The sequence below is a fragment of the Thalassophryne amazonica genome, chromosome 6 (assembly GCF_902500255.1).
Source record: "Thalassophryne amazonica chromosome 6, fThaAma1.1, whole genome shotgun sequence".
In the NCBI taxonomy this organism is placed as follows: domain Eukaryota; kingdom Metazoa; phylum Chordata; class Actinopteri; order Batrachoidiformes; family Batrachoididae; genus Thalassophryne; species Thalassophryne amazonica.
This window is the reverse complement of record NC_047108.1, coordinates 24,253,821-24,273,801: the sequence shown is the minus strand read 5'-3', so window position 1 is coordinate 24,273,801 and position 19,981 is coordinate 24,253,821. Positions and strand designations below refer to the sequence as shown.

Here is a 19,981-nt window from a genome sequence, read left to right as displayed (position 1 = left end):
AAGTGTCAAATCACACCAGGCTGTGATTTGACACTTTGCTGCTGTCACTGCACAGCCTGCAGCCTGCTGCAGCCTGACGTGCATGTCAGGCTGTTGCTCTGAGCCTGAGCATGGTGTGAAAAAATAAATGGTTGGACTTTTAATCACGGAAATGACTCCGGTCCTACATGCAAGGTTTTTAATGGAAATACATTGCAATTGGATGGGACATTTTATCCAATGTGAGCAAAATCCGTTATATGGCATCCGTTATATACAGTGTTTATTACATGGAAAACAATACAAAAACTTGGGGACTTTTTTTGTTCGGTGACTGCGAATATCTGGTTTATAAGATGCTGGTTTAGGTGAGTTTTACTGTACATGGGACTGAACACTAAATTTACCTCTCAGAGCTTTGATGACTGACTGACTTTATTTTCCCAAATTTCTCTTCTGTTCGGATCTGAAGGGAATTTATACATCTTGAAGCCCTTGTTGTGTCTATTTGTGCCTCCAAATGTGCAACAACCGTCATTTTCAGCGAATAAATAAATAAAATAGCCTATTTACATGCATACAGATTATCAGCCAACACTATTTTGAACCCAAGATGGCACCATGAGTCACGTGACTGTTTTTTTTTTTTGTTTTTTTTCCGACTCGTCATGTCGCCACTCTCTCTATCTAGGACAGGGGTGGGCAACTTGTTCCAGAAAGGGCCAAGAGGGTGCAGGTTTTCTTTGCAGCCACCGACTCCAGCAGGTGATTTCACTGATTAACTGATTCCATCTGCTCAAAGTGATATGAATCAGTGAAATCACCTGGTGGAGTCAGTGGCTGCAAAGAAAACCTGCACCCTCTTGGCCCTTTCTGGAACAAATTGCTCACCCCTGATCTAGGCACACTACTCCCCCCCTGCCCCCACAACACCCCTAGATTAAAAGCCCACTTTTGAAGAAATTTTGTCACACTACTAAATGTCGTAATGTAGGTAGATCGTTTTGACTTGGTCTTTTTAAAAGTAGCTCACAAGCTGAAAAAGTGTGGGCACCCCTGGACTCGAGAGCCAAGACAGACTCACAGAGCGAGTGAGGGAAATGATGAAGGTGTTGAACTCTTTGATGATAGAAGTTCTGTCCTGCACAGACCATGCCTCTCTCTCTATGCACCTCCCTCCCTCCTTCCTCTCTCCATGCTCCGCCCCCTCCCTCCCTCCTACGGTAACCACTTTTTCCCAGCATCCTTCAATCTGTCAGCTGTGTGGCACCGCTGTCTCTCCAGGGAGGAGCCGGCAGTGCTGCTGCATCACATGAGAATGAGTGGCGCGAGGGAGACGGTGTGAATGTGAACGGGTAGGACAGAGGAAGCGCGGCACCATGCAGACTGCAAATCGCTGTTTTCTCTGATTTGTCAGAAAAGGAGGAGATGTGCCTTCAGTGCAGATAACAAAAAATGACACATCTGTAATCAGACATAAAAGAGGAGAAAAAGCAAGACAACCGTTGTCAGTTGAGAGAGAGAGAGAGAGAGAGAGAGGAAGTAAATAATTAAATAAATGCTCATGAGTAGTGAGAAAGAGGGAGGGATAGAGAGAGGAGGGGATGTAGCAGTGTGTGTTCTTGCCAGCTAACCACATACACACAGACACACTCACACACTTAGCCTGGATAATGTGCTGAAAGAGGTGGAGAAAAAGGAAGAAGGCGAACCGGTGAGCTATCTGTGTCTGCATCCCTTTATCCATCAATCCCTCCATCCGTCTTTTCATCAGTCTGTGTTTCCATGCCGACTCTCAGACAATAGATTTGGACCAGTGTGCCCTTGCCAGGATTCTGCTCTGTGCGTTAGCCAGCGTGTGGAAGACGTCGGCGCCTCTGTGAATAGTATGTGCGATTGATTCGTGCCTCATCGCGTTGTGCTTCATAGGCAACGTTTGTGTTTCTTCGACCTGCTAGCTTTGCTAGCGTAGGTGGTGTGTTGTGCTGGAAATCTGTCCACTCACAGGCTGCACCTGCCAACCAGTGTAGTGTGGTGTTTTGTGTACATGCACATGTGTTATGATTAAATAACTTCAAACATATCAGGCTGGTTTGGAGCTAAACATCATAAATGAGTGCAGCTAGCAGTGCGCACCGGTGATACGGTTTGGTTTGACAGTGAGCGTTATAATTAGCAGCTCTGAGACTTTCTAAGGCTTGTCCATGATTAAAAAAGATTATATTTAAATTCTGACAATTTTTTTGGATAGAGACTACATTTTATTGTCAGTATTAGACTAGACTAGAGACTAGCGCTCCAGTTCAAAACTGTTAACAGCTAAAACCACGACCTTCAGAAACCTGACATACAGCTTAAAAACTAATAAATAGATAAAATTCTCTCTCACTGTCAGAGAAGCATCTGGCCATTTAGATCTCTTAAAGTTATTGCCATAATGTTGAAGACTAAACTTTATGGGAAACTAACAGGGAAATCAGCATCAGTGTGACACAGGAGTCAGACCATTTTAGGACTTTGTAAGAAGCCTTGCAGCAGTATATAGCCATGGGTCTCTGTCACTTGAGGTTTAAAACTGACTGATGCACAAGTAACAACTCTTGTTTGTTTTTGTTGTCATTATTATTGATGCAGTTTAATAGAATGGATAATGTATTACAATTCTAAAGCTTAAGTGAGACATGTCATCTGCTGATCAGTGGAATGAGGTAGAGATGTATATAAAATAAATAATATTGGTCCAAGTACAGAACCTTGGGGCACAACACAGCCCAGCAAAAAACAGCACAGACTTAAACTCCTGTGACTGAGGCACTGTTGGAACCACCCCGAGACTGACCCAGATATGACTGCTCATTTCCTAAGGCTCTTAATCAGGACAGAGTGATCAGTCATGTTGAAAGCCCCAAAGACCCAGTTATGCAAGAACAAAATAGTCTGCTGCATCACTGCATTAAAGTGTCACAACATACTGAGAAGTGTTTAAATGGAGTCAAATTGACAAAAACTAGCCAGAGATTTACTATCATATTACAATCATATTATTTTCTTCCAACATTTTTGTGGTTTTTACTTTTCCACTTTAAAAAAAATTGGAAAAAAAAGGTAAGTTTTATATCAGGTTATAATTTTAAAGCCAATGGGAAAACCAACACATTAAATAATGAAGGATTATTAATCATACGTCAGGTCTGTACAGGAAAATATCAGACCGAGGTCTTGACAGTATGGACCACGGTCTGTACAAAAAATCAAATCAAAAATCAAGTCAATTTTATTTATATAGCGCCAAATCACAACAAACAGTTGCCCCAAGGCGCTTTATATTGTAAGGCAAAGCCATACAGTAATTACGGAAAAACCCCAACGGTCAAAACGACCCCCTGTGAGCAAGCACTTGGCGACAGTGGGAAGGAAAAACTCCCTTTTAACAGGAAGAAACCTCCAGCAGAACCAGGCTCAGGGAGGGGCAGTCTTCTGCTGGGACTGGTTGGGGCTGAGGGAGAGAACCAGGAAAAAGACATGCTGTGGAGGGGAGCAGAGATCAATCACTAATGATTAAATGCAGAGTGGTGCATACAGAGCAAAAAGAGAAAGAAACACTCAGTGCATCATGGGAACCCCCCAGCAGTCTAAGTCTATAGCAGCATAACTAAGGGATGGTTCAGGGTCACCTGATCCAGCCCTAACTATAAGCTTTAGCAAAAAGGAAAGTTTTAAGCCTAATCTTAAAAGTAGAGAGGGTATCTGTCTCCCTGATCCAAATTGGGAGCTGGTTCCAGAGGAGAGGAGCCTGAAAGCTGAAGGCTCTGCCTCCCATTCTACTCTTACAAACCCTAGGAACTACAAGTAAGCCTGCAGTCTGAGAGCGAAGCGCTCTATTGGGGTGATATGGTACTATGAGGTCCCTAAGATAAGATGGGACCTGATTATTCAAAACCTTATAAGTAAGAAGAAGAATTTTAAATTCTATTCTAGAAGTAACAGGAAGCCAATGAAGAGAGGCCAATATGGGTGAGATATGCTCTCTCCTTCTAGTCTCTGTCAGTACTCTAGCTGCAGCATTTTGAATTAACTGAAGGCTTTTCATGGAACTTTTAGGACAACCTGATAATAATGAATTACAGTAGTCCAGACTAGAGGAAATAAATGCATGAATTAGTTTTTCAGCATCACTCTGAGACAAGACCTTTCTAATTTTAGAGATATTGCGTAAATGCAAAAAAGCAGTCCTACATATTTGTTTAATATGCGCATTGAATGACATATCCTGATCAAAAATGACTCCAAGATTTCTCACAGTATTACAGGGTAATGCCATCCAGAGTAAGGATCTGGTTAGACACCATGTTTCTAAGATTTGTGGGGCCAAGTACAATAACTTCAGTTTTATCTGAGTTTAAAAGCAGGAAATTAGAGGTCATCCCTGTCTTTATGTCTGTAAGACAATCCTGCAGTTTAGCTAATTGGTGTGTGTCCTCTGGCTTCATGGATAGATAAAGCTGAGTATCATCTGCGTAACAGTGAAAATTTAAGCAATGCTGTCTAATAATACTGCCTAAGGGAAGCATGTATAAAATGAATAAAATTGGTCCTAGCACAGAACCTTGTGGAACTCCATAATTAACCTTAGTCTGTGAAGAAGATTCCCCATTTACATGAACAAATTGTAATCTATTAGATAAATATGATTCAAACCACCGCAGCGCAGTGCCTTTAATACCTATGGCATGCTTTAATCTCTGTAATAAAATGTTATGGTCAACAGTATCAAAAGCAGCACTGAGGTCTAACAGAACAAGCACAGAGATGAGTCCACTGTCTGAGGCCATAAGAAGATCATTTGTAACCTTCACTAATGCTGTTTCTGTACTATGATGAATTCTAAACCCTGACTGAAACTCTTCAAATAGACCATTCCTCTGCAGATGATCAGTTAGCTGTTTTACAACTACCCTTTCAAGAATTTTTGAGAGAAAAGGAAGGTTGGAGATTGGCCTATAATTAGCTAAGATAGCTGGGTCAAGTGATGGCTTTTTAAGTAATGGTTTAATTACTGCCACCTTAAAAGCCTGTGGTACATAGCCAACTAATAAAGACAGATTGAGCATATTTAAGATCGAAGCATTAATTAATGGTAGGGATTCCTTGAGCAGCCTGGTAGGAATGGGGTCTAATAGACATGTTGATGGTTTGGAGGAAGTAACTAATGAAAATAACTCAGACAGAACAATCGGAGGGAAAGAGTCTATCCAAATACCGGCATCACTGAAAGCAGCCAAAGAGAACGATATGTCTTTGGGATGGTTATGAGTAATTTTTTCTCTAATAGTTAAAAATTTTATTAGCAAAGAAAGTCGTGAAGTCATTACTAGTTAAAGTTAAAGGAATACTCGGCTCAATAGAGCTCTGACTCTTTGTCAGCCTGGCTACAGTGCTGAAAAGAAACCTGGGGTTGTTCTTATTTTCTTCAATTAGTGATGAGTAGTAAGATGTCCTAGCTTTACGGAGGGCTTTTTTATAGAGCAGCAGACTCTTTTTCCAGGCTAAGTGAAGATCTTCTAAATTAGTGAGACGCCATTTCCTCTCCAACTTACGGGTTATCTGCTTTAAGCTACGAGTTTGTGAGTTATACCACGGAGTCAGGCACTTCTGATTTAAGGCTCTCTTTTTCAGAGGAGCTACAGCATCCAAAGTTGTCCTCAATGAGGATATAAAACTATTGATGAGATAATCTATCTCACTCACAGAGTTTAGGTAGCTACTCTGCCCTGTGTTGGTATATGGCATTGGAGAACATAAAGAAGGAATCATATCCTTAAACCTAGTTACAGCGCTTTCTGAAAGACTTCTACTGTAATGAAACTTATTCCCCACTGCCAGTGATGCCGGTAACGCGTTACTTAGTAACGCGTTACTCTAATCTGACCACTTTTTTTAATAACAAGTAATCTAACGCGTTAATCTTTCCAAATCAGTAATCAGATTAAAGTTACTTCTCCAAGTCACTGTGCGTTACTATTATTTTTCATTGTGGGTCGATGGCAGCATTAAACTTGGTCCGTGGGCAGGAGGTCGGGGTTCGACCGAACTGTCCACTTTCAGTGAGCTGTGAGCTTTTCATCCATGGTTTTTTGCAGCTGCTCGACTCGTCCTCACCTCTTAAAGCGCGGTGATCAGCACACCTGCACTGAGCTTTACAAAGACATTTTTATACTTTTTTCTCCTTTATTTAGAATTCTGAGCTGAGCCACTCCGTATCGTCTCGTTAAAAACAGCTGATCCTCCGCGACACGTCAACAACTAACACTATTTTCCACTCAAATGCACCTAAACTCTCTTTCTGAGGACCACATGATGTGAAAACGCAATAAAACTTTCTTACCTGTATATCTGGTCATGTTTTCTGCATAAATAAATGTTATCCATTCTTTGTGCTCAAACGCCAAAGCAGGGGTGAATCCAGATGGATTGGGGGCGTGGGGCAAGGATGTGCCCCCCACAACACCCCTAGATTAAAGGTCCAGTTTTGAAGCCGTTTTTTACTACAACTGCTAATATTGCTTAAAATAATAATAATAATATCGACAAGTAAAATGTTTAGAGATAATTTAAATGTTAGAAAAATGTTAGAATTTAATAGTTGCATTTATAAACAATGTAGGTTTGAATTTGCAAGTTTTACTGTTACAGTGCTGTCAACAGTTAAATATGAGGTCAAGAAAGAGGTCTTTATTTTACTTTTTATAAAACAAGTATTTATTTTCATTGAAGTCAAGAAAGGGTGACTATAAAGTGAGTTTTGGCAAAACAGGTATCATTGTCATGTTGACGTGGGTTGTTGTCGGCAGCTGGGGAAAGTAACTAAAAAAGTAACTAGTAATCTAACTTAGTTACTTTTCCAATTGAGTAATCAGTAAAGTAACTAAGTTACTTTTTCAAGGAGTAATCAGTAATCAGTAATTGGATTACTTTTTCAAAGTAACTGTGGCAACACTGCCCACTGCTGGGTAGTCCATCAGAGTAAATGTAAATGTTATTAAGAAATGATCAGACAGAAGGGGGTTTTCAGGGAATAGTGTTAAGTCTTCAATTTCCATACCATAACTCAGAACAAGAGCTAAGGTATGATTAAAGTGGTGGGTGGACTCATTTACATTTTGAGCAAAGCCAATCGAGTCTAACAATAGATTAAATGCAGTGTGTGGATGTTAAAATCGCCCACTATAATTATCTTATCTGAGCTAAGCACTAAGTCAGACAAAAGGTCCTAAAATTCACAGAGAAACTCACAGTAATGACCAGGTGGACGATAGATAACAACAAATAAAACTGTTTTTTTGGGACTTCCAATTTGGATGGACAAGACTAAGAGACAAGCTTTCAAATGAATTAAAGCTCTGTCTGGCTTTTTGATTAATTAATAAGCTGGAGTGGAAGATTGCTGCTAATCCTCCACCTCGGCCCGTGCTACGAGTGTTCTGGCAGTTAGTGTGACTCGGGGATGTTGACTCATTTAAACTAACATATTCATCCTGCTGTAACCAGGTTTCTGTAAGGCAGAATAAATCAATATGTTGATCAGTTATTATATCATTTACTAACAGGGACTTAGAAGAGAGAGATCTAATGTTTAATAGACCACATTTAACTGTTTTAGTCTGTGGTGCAGTTGAAGGTGCTATATTATTTTTTCTTTTTGAATTTTTATGCTTAAATAGATTTTTGCTGGTTATTGGTGGTCTGGGAGCAGGCACCGTCTCTGCGGGGATGGGGTAATGAGGGGATGGCAGGAGGAAAGAAGCTGCAGAGAGGTGTGTAAGACTACAACTCAGCTCAACTCAAAAAAGACAGAGGTCTGATATTCCTGTACAGACCAAGCAAGCGAGTTTAAAATTTCTTTATTATATCATGATTTCTTTGTTCATTTCTTTCTTCATATTTCGCCCCATGAAAATTGTAAACAGAGTTGCAAATCTGATATGCAATCCCGATTTTCATGGTAATGGTTTGATATTGAAAAGTATCAGACTGGAAATCAGCCAATCGGAGTGCACGTACTGTCGTAGCCATATAGGCCATATTTCCCATTCAACAGACCACAAAGCATATTTTCTCATTCAGTCAATTACATCAAATAATAAATCAAACAGTGGCAGTACTGTTATAAAACTAAAACCAAGAATTGTGTTTTCTGGTCATGTATGTCCCTCCACACTTCCTGTGTCTGAATGTCTTCAATATCTATTAAGTTTTCTTTTGACAAATTACTGTATTTTTTAGACTATAGGTTTCACCAGTTGCATCTGTCAAAAAATGGGTCATGAAAAGGAAAACATTAAGTTGAATTAAAGTGTCATTTATTTTTGTTTTTGCAGCAGGATGCAAAATTAAATTTATTCATCGCATTATTTATAACAGAAATGATGTGTTAGTGAATAGATGCTAACAGGCTAATTAATGTTGTTGTACCAACCACAAAATTCTCAGAGTAAACTCCTTCTTGTGGGTATTGAACAGACGTTGAGTGTTGTATTCAATATAATTAAACATTTGAAAATTCTTTTGTAACACAAATTACCTTAGCATAGCATAGCTGACCTGCTGTTGCTGTCTCACACAGTCCAAACAATGCCAAGTAGTATGAAGTTTATTTTTCCCCTTTTATTCATGTTCACGGTCTTTCAGTTTGGGAGCATGATTTATTAAATTCACTAATTCTCTAAGACAGAATACCTTTTTCAGATCTTTTTTTTTTTTTACTGTGGCTTTCATCCAGCTTAATGGTGCATTACCACTACCTTCTGCTTTGGAGTGTGAATCACAGTACTTCATTCATACAGGAGCATGCAGGTCATTGATGATATTGCAGTATTTTGACATATATAAGTCACTTCTGAATATATGTTGCAGGACCTCCCACACTAGTTTAAAAAACAACAACAATGACAGATGACTTACCATCCATCTTGTAAAAAAATAATGTCAGAAAATAAAGTATGTTTGTGAAAATATTTAATGGTTTATTCAAGGGTGGCTAAGTTCGGTCCTCGAGAGCCACATTCCTGACGCTCTTAGTTGTCTCCCTGCTCCAACACACCTGAATCCAATGAAAGACTCGTTAGCAGACTTTTAATGCGCTTTTCATTGGATTCAGGTGTGTTGGAGCAGGGAGACAACTAAGAGTGTCAGGAATGTGGCTCTCGAGGACCGAACTTGGCCACCCCTGGTTTATATTAACTTAATCATGGGCAGGGTGGTGGCCAAGTGGTTAGTGTGCATGGTTTCACCAGTTCAAATCCCACCCCTGCCACATTTCTCCATGTAATGTGGAGTTGCGTCAGGAATAGCATTCAACCTAAAATTTGTGCCAGTTCAACATGCAGATCCACCTCGGATCTGCTGTGGCTACCCTGATTGACAACAACGGAGAAGTTGAAGAGACTTACTTTTTATATTATGGAGTGGTGCACAGGACTTTTAAGACAAGAAACCCATTCAAATCTAGGCTTGTGGTGTCTGTGTACCTTCTGAGAAACTGCAGCTGTAATTTCCATCCTTTTTAAAATCCTTCTTTGTTAAATTTTGCCATGACGTTTCATAGCTGGAAATGCAACAGACAAAAGTTGCACTATATACAGCTTCTCCAATCATGACCGTAGATGCTTATACAGTGTCTTGCAAAAGTATTCAGCCCCTTGGTATTTCATGGATTTTAATTTGTTTATGGCATTTCAAATACAAAGAGTAAATCAGCTTCTCAATATAAAAATTTCAAAAATGATCTTCCTTAGACTCAAACTGAAAGTAAATCTCTACAAGTTGATATAAATTAAGTAAAAATAAGAGTAAAATACGTTTAAAAAATACATATAAAAGCCAAGATGATAGGTTGCATAAGTAATCAGCCCCTTTAGTATAATACCTGTAAATAATCAGTTTAATTTCCAGTTTTCTTCAGACAAGTCGGGGGACGGATACATGAACATTTCCAAGTCATTGAATATGTCTTGAACTTTATTTACATCAGTTATGAAGAAATACAAACAGTGTGGCACTCTGTGGTAAATCTGTGTGGAGTTGATAGTTCTCAGAAATTGAGTGACTGTGCAAGAAGATTGAGGAAAGCAACCAAGACACCCAGACAGCCCAGAAGAAGTTATAGGCTTCTGTGGCTGTGATTGGAGAAATTGTGCATAGTGCATGTTTTGTATTTTGTATCCCCAGTTATACGAGGTCTATTAGAAAAGTATCCAACCTTATTATTTTTTTCAAAAACCATATGGATTTGAATCACGTGTGATTGCATCAGACAAGCTAGAGAATAAGGAGTGTTACTGTCACTTTAAGGACGGCCCCCAGCGGCTGTGGGGCGCGCCTCGCTCCGAAGCCGCCATTGACAGGCTGAACGACCATTTCATTTCTAAACGGATGGCTGTCTGGATCCGTGACCATCGTGTGCCATTTCTCTGGTTATCACAAGAGCTGGACATCAACCATTTTCCGGCAGATTTCACTTTTAACAAGAGATTTTGTCATGGAAAGCCGAGCAGAGGCTTCGCACGTCACGATGGATTCGCTACTGGAGCGAGACAAAACCACCTGCGTTTTGGTCTCACAGGACGGCTTTGAGATGGCGTTCAGACAGCTGTCGGTGGTTTTTCCATCGAGTGATTATCTGAGAAATTGTAATTGTAGATGTGCCTGGACATGCCAGAACATGTCCCGTGAGGCTTCATCATGGCATTGCTGTGCGCCATGTGGCACCGCCGCGACTCGCGAAGCCTCCGCTCCTCTTTCTGTGACAAAAACTCCTGTAACAGTGGAATGTGCCATTCATTTCCAAACTGGACGCTGTGTTTTATCCGGGACGTCGTCTGACTAGCACAGGAATTGTGAAAAGACGTGGACATCAGCACTTTTTTGGCACATTGAGACAGACGTGCAGAGGAATTCCGCGCGTCGCAGCGGTGCCGCATGGCGCACAGCAACGCCGTGATGAAGCCTCACGGGACATGTTCTGGCATGTCCAGGCACATGGTCACGGATCCAGACAGCCATCTGTTTAGAAATGAAATGCTCGTCACTGGGGGCCATCCTTAAAGCGACAGTAACACTCCTTATTCTCTGTGAAGCCCGTAACATTTTCACCGAAAGCCAGATAAATTTTTCTAATGGTTTCCAGCTGCCAGTCTCTAACAGTTTCTGAAAAAATTCTGATGGAAAAAAAGCCCAAATCATTCCGCCATTTCCTGACAATGAAAATCCGACAAGGGGGCTGGACCACTCCTCACTCAAAGCCTGCTCAGAGGCGAATGACGCAACCGACAGGCGTGGAAAAACTCACGCATGCGCACGAGGGTTCAAGCTTGTCTGACGCAGTCACACGTGATTCAAATCCATATGGTTTTTGAAAAAAATAATAAGGTCGGATACTTTTCTAATAGACCTCGTACAGCTTACAATACAGATATATCTGTATTGTAAATGCTTTACTTCCTAGTATCTGTATCATATCAATTACCATGCAGTTTGTGTCAGTAACCTTCATACAAACGTGTTTTTGAGTTGTTCAGGAACTTTGCAAATTTTATTAAAAATTATGATTATATAAAATTGGTTAATTTGTATTTATTGCTGGGTATTTTTTAAATTTTATATTGTAATTTGAGGGGCAGTAATCATTTTTGTTATGATTTTTATTTTGAGAACAATATGGACGAATCTGTCTTACCTGATCAATATGATAAGTGGTCTGTGTCCCTTGTCCTGTGCTATTTAGAGCTTATGCTCAAAGCTGTTGTTAAGTTTTAGGATCTAAAAATGCCAGACCCTTTGCAGATCCACACTGGTTTCACAACCCGAGATCTGATTCAGTGGAGTTGAGTCTGGGTCGGTTTTCATTCTGATGCTGTGGTTCTTGGATTTGGGTGTTTAATGGAATCAGGGGTTCAGAGCACACACACTGATTATATGTCAGTAGAAAGAGAGATCACATCACAGTGCAGGTTCACTGCACGTCCTAAAACAGAGGTCTTCAACTCAATCCAGAAAGGGTGGAAAGGGTGCAGGTTTTTTTCACAACCATCCACTCCACCAGATGATTTCACAGATTAACTGATTCCATCTGCTCAAAGTGATGTTAATCAGTGAAATCACCTGCTGGAGTGGTTGGTTGAAAAGAAAACCTGCACTCTCTCAGCTCTTTCTGGAATGAGGTGAAGACCTCTGGCCTAAAAGGAATGAAAGTACAACAAGGAGAGATGTAGAACACCAGAGTCTGAAACACCTGGTACGAGCAAACCAGTTACACATCACATGGCTCTCTCTCTCTCGCTCTCTCTCTCGCTCTCTCGTCGGTCGTGTGCTCTCTCTCTCTCTCTCTCTCTCTCTCTCTCATTACTCCCCTTTGTTAGATAGTGGAGAGGATATTATCACATAAGAAGACTAGTTTTTCTCATCGCTGTGCTTTACCTTGTTGCGTCCACACCCAGACTGTGAATCGTGTGTAAAATTCCTGTTGGATTTTGGGGAAAATCATCATTGAGTAAATGACTTTGTATTTGTGAGGATCTGTATGTCCTCTGGATCCATGGCACGAGTCACTTGTGACTGAGCTCTTGTGAGGAGGGACACTTGTTTATTTGTGATCATTTGCATTTCTCAGCAATATTTCCCAAAGTTGATGAGTTAATAAAGAGAGAATCAGTTGACTGTCAGTGTGTTGCTGCTGTTTTAAACAGTTCGTTACGCAGCACTGGTCTCTTTGTGTTCTCCAACACTCTGGTTGTGTTCTGGTCCACTGCATTTAAATTTAGGTACATTTAGCTTTGAGTTACATTTGGGCTAGGATTCTATTTTTAACAATAAAAATTTGTTTTGTAGTTTATGGGCCTATTTCTGTGTCTCCTGCAGACCCAGAAGCAGAAGCTGAAATCGGAGCTAAAAAGAGGTGATGATGCACCTCTGTGTTTTCGCAGACGTTAGCCAGCCTGCTGTGTGCGTAACTCTGCCTCAGTTGCTCGTCACTGAGGCGGCTTTGTCACGGCAAGAGCGACCAACAAGCTGCGTGTGACTGCTGGAATGTTTACTGCACACAGAATCAGGAGCAAATCAGGACGCACAAGCTCACAGTGTGATGCCTCAACAATCTCAGCGTGTGTAGATACTAGATTACCAGATTCAGTATCTGGGCATCTCTCGTGCTGATGTATGTGTAATAGCACTTGTGGTCCTGAGGTGTATCCAGGTGTCACATGAGTGACAGCAGTGTGGCTTTGACTGTATTCTGAGTCTGAATAGCTCCAATGGACAAACCTTTCACTAAACAAATATTTATTGTATGAAAAGAATATGAGAGGGACACAAGTTGAAGCAATGTTTTTGTTTTGAACAGCATCCACTCGGGGTGTATACTACCTCCACAATACAATGCATAGTATAATTAAGTAAACATATACAGTGGGGAAAAAAAAAGTATTTAGCCCATGATTGTGCAAGTTCTCCTACTTAGAAAGATGTGAGAGGTCTGTAATTTTTGACATAGGTACACTTCAACTATGAGAGACAAAATGAGGAAAAAAATCCAGGAAATCGCATTGTAGGATTATTAAAGAATTTATTTGTAAATTATGGTGGAAAATAAGTATTTGGTCAATAACAAAAGTTTGACTCAATATTTTGTAACATAATCTTTGTTGGCAATGACAGAGGTCAAATGTTTCCTGTAAGTCTTCACCAGGTTTGCACACACTGTAGCTGGTATTTTGGCCCATTCCTCCATGCAGATTTCCTCAAGAGCTGTGATGTTTTGGGGCTGTCGCTGGGCAACATGGACTTTCAACTCCCTCAACAAATTTTCTATGGGGTTGAGGTCTGGAGACTGGCTCAGTCACTCCAGGACCTTGAAATGCCCGAGCGGTGTGTTTGGGATCATTGTCATGCTGGAAGACCCAGCCATTTTGGATCTTCAATGCTCTCACTGATGGAAGGAGGTTTTGGCTTAAATCTCATGATACATGGCCACGTCCAACAGTTTAAGAACAATGTTTTCAACATTCAATTGCAAGTAATTTAGGGATTCCATCATCTACTACGTCTATAATATAATCAGAAACTTCAGAGAATCTGAAGAACTTTCTACACATAAGCGGCAAGGCCAAAAACCAAACATTGAATGCCCGCGACCTTCGATCCCTCAGGCGGCACTGCATTAAAAAATGACATGGTGTAAAGGATCTTACCGCGTGGGACTCAAGAACACTTCAGAAAACCATTGTCAGTTAACACAGTTCGTCGCTACATCTACAAGTGAAAGTTAAAACTCTACCATGCAGAGGGAAAGCCAATGCAGAAACGCCGCCACTTTCTCTGAGCATGAGCCCATTTGAAATGGGACAGAAGACGCAAAGTGGAAACGTGTATTGTGGTCTGACGAGTCACATTTCAAATTGTTTTGGAAATCATGGACGTCGTGTCCTACAGACAAAAGAGGAAAGAGACCATACAGATTGTTACCAGTGCAAAGTTCAAAAGCCGCATCTGTGATGGTATGGGGGTGTGTTAGTGCTCATGGCATGGACAACTTACACAGTCTGTGATGGCACCATCAATGCTGGAAGGTAATCCAGGTTTTAGAGCAGCACATGCTGCCATCCAAGCAATGTCTTTTTCAGGGACGTCCCTGCTTATTTCAGCAAGATAATGCCAAGCCACATTCTGCACGTGTTACAACAGCGTGGCCTTGTACTAAAAGAGTGAGGGTACTAGACTGACCTGCCTGCAGTCCAGACCTGTCGCCCATTGAAAATGTGTGGCACATTATGAAGCACAAAATACGACAATGGAGACCCCGGACTGTTGAACAACTGAAGTTGTACATCAAGCAAGAATGGGAAAGAATTCCACCCACAAAGCTTCAACAATTATTCTCCTTAGTTCCCAAACAGGTATTGTGTGTTGTTAGAAGGAAAGGTGATGTAACACAGTGGTAAACATACCACTGTCTCAGCTTTTTTGAAACGTGTTGCAGGCAGCCATTTCATGAGCAAACATTTGCATAAAAACAATAAAGTTTATCAGTTTGAACATTACATATCTTGTTTTTATGGTGTATTCAATTAAATATAGGTTGAAGAGGATTTGCAAATCATTGTATTCTGTTTTTATTTACATTTGACACAACGTCCCAACTTCATTGGAATTGGGGTTGTATATATTAAAAGCATGTGTGTGTGTGAGTTCATTTAGTATGTCCATTGTGAGTACATAATGTAATTATAAATACGTTAAAAATACATACATGACACAAAGTGAAAAGACTTATTTCCATTGTGGTCCTTTTAAAATCAAATGACAAAATACAACCCCAATTCCAATGAAGTTGAGACGTTGTGTAAAATGTAAATAAAAACAGAATACAATGATTTGCAAATCCTCTTCAACCTATATTCAATTGAAACAATTTGAAATGTGGACTCATCAGACCATAGCACACTTTTCCACTTTGCGTCTGTCCATTTCAAATGAACTCGGGCCCAGAGAAGGCGGCAGCGTTTCTGGATGTTGTTGATGTATGGCTTTCGCTTTGCATGGTAGAGTTTTAACTTGCACTTGTAGATGTAGCGAGTAACTGTTAACTGACAATGGTTTTCTGAAGTGTACCTGAGCCTGAGGGATCAAAGGTCATGGGCATTCAGTGTTGGTTTTCAGCCTTGCTGCTTACATGTAGAAAGTTCTCCAGATTCTCTGACTCTTCCGGTAATATTATGGACTGTAGATGATGGAATCCCTAAATTCCTTGCAATTGAACATTGAGAAACATTGTTCTTAAACTGGTGGACGATTTTTTCATGCAGTTGTTCACAAAGTGGTGATCCTCGCCCCATCTTTGCTTGTAAACGGCTGAGCCTTTTGGGGATGCTCCTTTTATACCCAGTCATGACACTCACCTGTTTCCATTTAACCTGTTCACCTGAAACACCTGTTCCAAACAGGTGTTCTTTCTGCGTTCATCAACTTTCCCAGCCTTCACAGCTTGGACTCAGTCAGCTTTTACCTCACTTGCTGCGCTGTGACTAATCAGTCTCCAGACTTTGAGGATGCCTGGCCTTGAGAAGTTATGTTATTTTGAGAAGTGGGCCAGTGTTAATGACAAAAACCAAACAACCAACAATCAAGTTTATTTGTAGTTCAGTATTATTAAGGTGTTTTTACTCACTTTTTGTCTGTCACAACAGTTTATTCAACAGTAAAACAAACAGCACATGAACAAAGGACAAGACCACAAAGATATAGGAAAAAAAATTGTACAATAACAAAAGTTAAAACATTCTTTAACATTAATTCTCTTTTTAAAAAAATCCTTGTAGAGTGTGGCAGTATGACATTTGGGAGAGTCTATAAGCTTAATACTGCTTATATATTGTTCAAATTCAGCAAGACGTCTGTGTAAATTCCTTTTCAGTACTCTACATTTATGAATATGGAATTTACCAAACAATATTAAAATGTTGATAATGCATTCAATGAGCTTTCCCACAACGTTTTTTTTTCCCTACACCATCTGTGTTGATGTCATACACATATGCAAATAATATGCAATAGATGATCAAAAAAATCAACTCAAAATCAACTTTATTTATAAAGCACTTTAAAAAAACAGCTGCAGCTGAAACAAAGTGCTGTACACAAGGGGACATAAAAGGCAACAAACCACAAAGTACAATAAAAAACAAGCCCAACCCCCCCCGCCCCCAAAAATAAAATAAAAATTAATCTAAAACAAGTAAAACAGTTAAAACAACCAAAACAGATTGAGAATCTCATTCTGGATTAAAAGCCAGTACATAAAAGTGATGACATAATTTATGATGACATAATTTAGCGACTTCTGGTGATTTTTAGGACAGCCAATAGCTACTTTGCTACTTACAGAGGAGTTGGCAACACTGAACATAAATAATTACGTAGATCAAGCGGTTAGTGTGTTACTGAATGCTGTCATCCTACATACGGAGAATATCTCTGCTTCCTCTCTGTCTTTTTTGCTATCTTCTCTGCTTAAGCACTCTTAGGCTTCCTAAAAGTCCTAGAATGTCTAAGAATTCTAAGATTTTTCTTAAAATATTGTCACTAGGAGCTATTTTTAACCTTAGGCTGCTTTGTGGATGCGGGCCCAGGGCTTTTTCTTTGTCCCAGACGAGTGTGTAAAGCTGCTTCATAATTAACTGTATGTTAATTGTTATTATCATCCTGGTTGGTGAGTTTGTTTCAAAATCAGCTCATGTCTTCTTGCTTTTGCCCCTTGCAGAGACTGGAAACAACAAATAGGGATACTTTTAAAGAGCCATGTCTGGTTTGAAGACAATTGGAGGATTTTATTAATTTATTTTTGGAACTGTGCAACTGAGTCGCCCTGTGTATTGATCCCTGAGATGTGTTTCCAAGTATTCTTGGCTGCCGTTTGTGTGGCTGGAAGCTGCTTTCCGGTGTAGAGTTTTGCTGACTAGGCACTGAACTATTCTTAGCACTTTATGGATCATGCTTTTTTGAAAAGCTCATCCTGCAGTACAGCTGTTGATGTCATGACACTAGTTTCCATTTTGTTAGCGGACGGAAAAGCATAACGGCATCTTTGGCTCTCTTCTGGATGTGCTCTGGTTGTGCACAGGTTTGTGGTTGAGTGCAGATGGATGGCCCACTGGGACTACATCGTGGAGCTCCAGTCCTGCTTTTAAGTAGTTAAACTGGTTAACTGCAGACCACCAGGCTCAGCACACTGCTGTGTTCACTGTGTGGCTGACTCAGGAAGAAGAAGCACATCACGGATATCGATGCATGTATAACTGATACTCAGTTATACATGCCGATAACTGATACTCAGTTACACATGCAGATAACTGCTGGTAATCTCATTCACATAAAATCCTTAGAACAGGCGTGCCCAAGTTTGGTCCTCGAGATCTACCTTTCTGACACTCTTAGTTGTCTCCCTGCTCCAACACACCTGAATCCAATGAAAGGCTCATTAAAAGCCTGCTAACGAGTTTTTCATTGCATTCAGGTGTGTTGGAGCAGGGAGACAAATAAGAGTGTCAGGAAGGTAGATCTCGAGGACCGAACTTGGGCACCCCTGCCTTAGAAGATTGCCTTGCATCAGTGAGAAGTTGGATGTCCAGAAACTTCCTATGTTTAAACTCTGATAAGACTGAAATGATGGTTCTTGGTCCAGTGAGACATCTGCATCAATTTGACCAGTTAATGCTTAGCCTAGGCTCATGTGTCATACATCACAGGGACAAAGTGAGGAACCTTGGGTAATTTTGATCCTACATTGTCCTTTGACCTCCACAGTAGAAATATTATGAGGACTCCTTTTCCATCTGCGAAATATAGCGAAGATTTGTCCCATCTTGTCTGTGTCTGATGCTGAGACCTGATTCATGCGTTATCTCTTCTATTTTCTGGTTTACCGCAGTCCAGCATTAGGGCTCTCCAACTGGTTCAAAATACTGCTGTCAGACTTTGACACAAAACAGAAAGTTTGACCACATTACACCCATTTTGGCATCCCTTCACTGGCCTGTCCAGTGGATCAGATTTTAAGGTTCTGCTACTCGTCTATAAAATTGTTCACAGACTGGCACCTCCTATTAGCTGACCTAATTAAACCTTACGTACCAGCCCGGGCTTTGCGTTCTCAGGGTGCAGGACTACTTTGTGTCCCTAGGGTGAATAAAAGTCTGCAGGTCATAGAGCTTTTTCTTATCGTGCTCCTGTTCTGTGGAATGATCTCCCAAAATGTCTCTCCCCTCCCTGTTGGACATTTACACCTCCCGCTGCCTCAGCAGAGCCAAGTGATCTCCAAAGACTGCTTTCACCCTGGCTCTGCCCTGTTTGACCTGATGCCCTCAGGGAGGCGCTACAGGCTCACAAGGACAAAAACAAACAGACTGAAAAACAGTTTCTTCCCCAAAGCCATAACCACATTGAAGTCTAGCATGCACTGATCCTCCTTGTGCAATCCTAACCATGTGCAACCGAATCACCCATGGACAATATACATTTCTGGGCAATATATTGTATCCTAGCCGCACCTTGCACTAGTGTCCAATTGTATATATTTTTCCTTACATGTTGAATTTTTCTTTATATCTTGTTTTTGATACATACTCTTGCACTATTTTTATCTCTTTTTTTGCACTATTTTTATTTTTATTCGAACTTAAGTGGTGTTTGTCTTATTAACTGGATGGCCCTAATCTCGTTGTACCAATGTATAATGACAATAAAAGGCATTCTATTAGAATTGAGGAATTGTAAGATTTTTCTTAGAATGACATCACTAAGACCTACTTTAGTCTCTTTCAATCCCCCCCCCCCCCCCCCCCCCCCCCCCCACCCCCCAACCCCCCCCACCCCCCCCCCCCCCCACCCCCCCCCCCCCCCCCCCCCCCCCCCCCCCCCCCCCCCCCAAAATGCATAGAACACTGCCATTTACTGTATGGGAGTGCGAATAGCCACCAATGTGTGCTCTCTGGTTGCTGTTTGTTGGGAATTACACTTCACAAACAAAATTTTTAGTTTTGCAAATGCCTGTTTTTTACAAATAAAAAAAAACATTTACAAATACACATTTATTTGTAAAAACCAACACACACATTACCGTAACTTGCGTATTGGATTTTACAAATAAATAAACCAACCACACAAATTCACATTGCCATTATGGGGTATTGTGTGTCAAATTTTGATGGAAAAATTTACGTTTATCCATTTTGGAAGAATACTGTAACATAACAAAATGTGGAAAAAGTGAATTGCCGTGGATACTTTCTGGATGCACTGTAAATCCTTTCTGCCCCAAATAATTCATGCAATAATGTATTTATCAATCAGTCAAACTGTGCACATGATAACATTTTCATGAAGACAGAAGGGGAAATATTTTGTGACTTGTGTGCTGACCATAATTGACATTCATCAATCATGTTTAAAAACA

At 40.5% G+C, this 19,981-nt stretch overlaps 1 protein-coding gene across 1 annotated transcript in view; it reads left to right on the top strand.

Moving 5' to 3' along the window:
• Nucleotides 1-1,355: 1,355 nt before the first annotated feature.
• prkcz (protein kinase C, zeta) overlaps nucleotides 1,356-19,981 on the top strand; it is a 595,716-nt gene continuing 577,090 nt past the window's right edge. Inside the window, exon 1 of the mRNA XM_034171897.1 lies at nucleotides 1,356-1,693. The gene's annotated coding sequence lies outside the window, so the exon portion shown is untranslated. The remainder of the gene's footprint in view (nucleotides 1,694-19,981) is intronic.